The 4,702-nt window shown below is 57.6% G+C and overlaps 1 long non-coding RNA gene across 2 annotated transcripts; it reads left to right on the top strand.

Annotated features, from left to right (window-relative positions):
• Positions 1 to 2,750: 2,750 nt before the first annotated feature.
• Positions 2,751 to 4,051, top strand: LOC129514776 (uncharacterized). 2 transcript variants are annotated; one of them, XR_008665503.1, is made up of 5 exons: positions 2,751 to 2,777; positions 2,989 to 3,069; positions 3,142 to 3,225; positions 3,577 to 3,644; positions 3,961 to 4,051. It is a non-coding gene; the product is annotated as an uncharacterized LOC129514776 (long non-coding RNA). The 2 variants fall into 2 exon arrangements; XR_008665502.1 differs by lacking the exon at positions 2,751 to 2,777 and having other exon boundaries at positions 2,806 to 3,069.
• The last annotated feature ends 651 nt before the right edge of the window (positions 4,052 to 4,702 follow it).

Here is a 4,702-nt window from a genome sequence, read left to right on the forward strand (position 1 = left end):
TCAACCTGTGACAGCCAATAATGCTGACAATCCCCACAATCCCCACTTGAGCTTCAGCAACATACTCGGCATGAGCACTACTCTACCCTCTCTAGTCACCACCAATGCCTCTGATGGATAGGCCCCATCCATGGGGCATTTCACAGAGAAGCAAGCAGTGCTTAGTGTACAGTTGGTCTGATCTCACAGTAACAGACACACAATCCATCCATTTACTTCCCTCGTGAGTGTTTACTAAGCACCTACTATGTGCCAGACACTGTTGTAAGTACTGGAGATGTAGTAGAATTCAACACAGATAAACCCCTATAAGCTCCTGCCTTCATGAAGTTCCTACTCTACTGGGAGCTAAGTAACAAAGAAATAAAGGAAACATAGATTAGAGAGTGGGTGTGCTTTAACAGGCCAGATCATTGGTTCCTTCTAACCCGATGACCCTGAGAACACTCTGCCCAGGCTGGAGCCCATAGGAAGGGAAGGTGCTGGCTCAAGAGGTGGTGACAGCCCCCAGAGCCAAAGCCTCTCACTATTATGAGCTCAGATTTGGGGGGGCTCTGGCCCTCTGAACCCATCATCTCCGAAGACCATGATAACATTGAGTTTCTGGGCCCGCAAGCCACATAGGGCCAGTCAAGCTTCCACTCCTCAGCGGGCCCTGATTGAGGAGCTTCCAGCATCCTGGCAGGCACCCCCGGCTCATCCCTTTCTAAGTGCAGCTCCCCTCACTGTCTATAGCTGATGCTCATTGGCAGCACAGACCTTGGCCGGGACTGTTGGCACCTACGTGCAGCCTTCCTTACAATATGGTAGACTTTGTACCATTCACATGGCAGCTCAGAGCTCCAATGATGAATGTCCCTGGAGAACTTGAAGGAAGCTGAAGTGTCCCCCTGACCTCGCCTGGGAAGCCCTATCACAGCACTTCTGTCTTACCCTACTGTCACCATACTCTCTCTAAGCCTGGCTCAGCTTCAAGAAGAGAAGACACAGACCCCAGTTCTCAATGGGTGCAGTGCCAAAGAATTTGTGGATGTGTTTGGTTTTTTTTTTGTTGTTGTTGTTGTTAAGATTTTATTTATTTATTCATGAGAGACAGAGAGAGGGAGGCAGAGACACAGGTAGAGGGAAGAGAAATAGGCTCCATGCCTAGAGCCCAACACAAGACCCGATCCCGGGATCTGGGATCACGCCCAGCTCCAAAGGCAGACGCTCAACCGCTGAGCCACCCAGACGTCCCTGTGGACATGTTTTAGAACTGCCACACATGGCTGGGGGTGGTGGCACCAGGTGAACTTGGGATGTCTGATGGCAGTGTCCACATTAGGCCACAGGACTTCACGTGATCCCAGACCACCAGGAAAGAGAAGCAAGGGTCCTCACTAAGGCAGTGGATGTGGGCATAGAGAGGAGACAAAGGGGACACTATCCAGGTAGAAACCCTGTCCTGTCTTTCATGGACATCTCTAGTGTGGACGCACAGAGGACTGGGGACCGCTGGGCTGGATGGGGGTGTGTATGTTCACAGAGCCACTTCTGGGTGGCAGGGGTGGGGGTGGGGGACTGAATCGGTGCCTAGCACCGGGGAGAAGGGAGGAGGGCCCGGCCCTCGGTGAGCCTGGACAGGTCACCAGCCAAACTTCTCAGAGTTTTCAAGAGGAGCTGGTGAGAGCGCATTAGAGATATCAGATCCCTGCCCAGAGTGTAGCCACCACGGTGAGATTTGGGAAGTGAAACTTTTTCAAGACCAAATTTCTCATTTGTTGTTTGAGGTTGGCTTTCAGCGGCCACCCTGCTCTGAGCTGCTGACAGAGGCCTGGGGCCTGAACTGCCCAGAAACTTGCCTGGGGGATGTGGGAGAAGGGCAGACCGTTGGCTCCCAGGTGACCCCTCCTTGGGGATTCCCAGTGGGGAGAAGGCTGGTGAACTCCATGGGGGCTGTGGCCCAGAGGGGGCAGGGCAGGGACGCTGGCCTGGGAGTCAGCCTGGGTATTGGTGGAAGCTCCACCAGGAAAGAGCTGTGTGACATTCAGAAGGCACTTCCCTCTCAAGAGCTCAGTTTCCTCATCCACCAAATGTCAAGACAGTTGATCTTTTTTTTTTTTTAATCTTTTTACTTTTTATTTATTTATGATAGTCATAGACATAGAGAGAGGCAAGGCAGAGACACAGGCAGAGGGAGAAGCAGACTCCATGCACCGGGAGCCCGACATGGGATTCGATCCCTGGTCCCCAGGATCGCGCCCAGGGCCAAAGGCAGGCACTAAACCGCTGCGCCACCCAGGGATCCCAAGACAGTTGATCTTTAAAGGCGCTCTGGGGAATGAGGGTGAGGGGGCAGGGCCGGGCCAGGGGGGGTGGGGGTGGGCGGGGTGACTCAGGCCTCAGGCCCCGCCTCCTGCCCCCGCCCCCCGGGAAAGAGGGTGAGGGGGCGGGGCCGGGCAGGTGGGGCGGGGTGACTAAGGGTTCAGGCCCCGCCTCCTGCTCCCCGCGGTCCCCAGGACTGCTAATGAGGGGCGTGGCCTGGTATGAAAGGGCGGGGCCCAGGGTCACTACTGGCTAGGAGAGTGTCTGTCTCCCTCTCCTGCTCCTTGCAGCCCCCTACCCCTGAAACGGACTACCCCGAGTCGCTGACCAGTTACCCCGAGGAGGACTATTCCCCCGTGGGCTCTTTGAGTGAGCCTCGGCCCACCTCTCCGTTGACCGCGCCACCCGGCTGGTCTTGCCACGTGAGCCCCAAGGGCCACACACTTTACACTAACCACTACACCCAAGAGCAGGTATGGGCAGCGGGCAGATGTGCCCGGACAGCCCCCCAGTCACTCCTCCACCTGGTCCTCACTAGTAGTTCCCCTTAACACCATAAGCCGCAGCTCCTGGGCCGGTAGCCTGCACCTGACCCCCCAAACTCCTTGGGGCTGAATTGGGCTCTGGTACAGGGAAACTTTGCCTGCCTCCCATGAGGTGGGCTGAGAGTCCTTCTTCCCACAGTGGGTGCGGTTGGAGGACCAACATGGGCAGCCCTACTTCTACAACCCAGAAGACACCTCAGTTCAGTGGGAGCTGCCCCAGGTAACCAGCTGGGATAGGGAGAGCCTTGGGGAGAGAGGAGGGGATTATATATGATGTCGACTCTGTCCTCAGGTTCCTGTCCTTGCCCCTCGAAGCATCTGCAAATCCAACCAGGACAGTGAGACCCCAGCCCAGGCCTGCCCCCCTGAGGAGAAGGTAAGGGAAGGAGCTCGTAGGCCCTGGCAGGACCCCCCACAGAAGACACAGGGGCTTCCTGAAGGTTGTGGGGGCCGGGACAGACTTGGGCATGTCTCCCCCACAGGCCCCAGTGACTAGCCTGGGCCTGGGTCATCCCCCACCCCCCAGGGATGCGTGACGTTGGGAACTGGGAGAAAATCTCTCCTCCTGGACTGAGAACTGGCACCCCACCTGCACCAGCAGCAAGGAGGGTTCAGTGGTGACTCAGGCCCAGCCTGTAAGGAGTTGCTGGCTGCGGAGGAGACTAGCCTCTGCCCCCTTGTGGCCCCAGCCCCTTAACTGCCTCCTCTTTCCCCTTGGCTTTCTAAGATCAAGACTCTGGACAAGGCCGGTGTGCTTCATGGCACCAAGACAGTGGACAAGGGGAAGCGGCTCCGGTAAGAGGCGGCTGCACCCAGACCACGGCAGAGTGGGCCTTAACGATGACATTTACCGAGCGCCTCCCAGCTCTTGTTAATCCTTATAGCAACTTGCTACAAAGTCCCATGAGGACACTGAGGCACCTGGAGATAGTAACTTGCCCAGGGTCCCTTGGCTACCAAGTGTTAGAATTGGGAGTCCAGCCCTCACCGTTGGATGGCCCAAGTTGAGCTGTGTTCTTAAGCTCTGTGCCCTGCTCCTGGGGGTGGAAGGGGCCTCAGCTCAGGGCCAAATGCAAGCCCGACCACCCGCCACTTCCCCACCTCCACCTAGGAAGAAGCACTGGAGTGCCTCCTGGACGGTGCTGGAGGGTGGCGTCCTGACATTCTTCAAGGACTCGAAGGCCTCAGCTGCAGGCGCCCTGGTAAGGCCCAGGCTCCCAGGATAGGGACACTGCCTGCCCCCCACCCCCACCCCCATCTGCTCCTGACTGGTGCAGCTCTTTACTTGACCTGGCTTGTGAGTGCCAAGGGAGCTGGGCCTTGGCGAGGGGTGATGACAGTGGATTCAGCCCATGACAAGCACTTCCAGCCACCCTGGGCATGGGGAGCGTTCCTTGAGGGTGGTCCCTCCAGCCTGGGAGGCAGGCAGACTGGGGACTGGGCCCACCTGCTCCTGGGGATGAGGGCTGTGCCTTTCCCTTTTCCTCTCCTGGTGGGCAGGCAGCAAAGGACCTGCAAGCCCAGGACCGCTGAGTTCCAGGAACCCTTGGATGCCCCTTCCCCATTCTGGCCCTTGAGCCAAGGGAGCCTGGTGGTTTGGAGGCAGGGGCTGTGGCAGGCCTGTCTGAACTGAGGGCTCCCTGTAACTGTGCTCCCCCCAATGCTTCTCCCACACAGGCAGCCTCCCAAGCTCTGTACCCCTGAGTACACAGTGGAGTTGAGGGGAGCCTCTCTCTCCTGGGCACCCAAAGAGAAATCTAGCAGGAAGAATGTGCTGGAGGTGAGTGGTGGGGGTCCGGAGGAGAGGGGGCTTACTGGTAGCTTGAGATCCTCACTAGGCGAGCCCCAAGAAG

This window comes from Nyctereutes procyonoides, unplaced genomic scaffold (genome assembly GCF_905146905.1).
Source record: "Nyctereutes procyonoides isolate TBG_1078 unplaced genomic scaffold, NYPRO_anot_genome, whole genome shotgun sequence".
NCBI classification, from domain to species: Eukaryota; Metazoa; Chordata; class Mammalia; order Carnivora; family Canidae; genus Nyctereutes; species Nyctereutes procyonoides.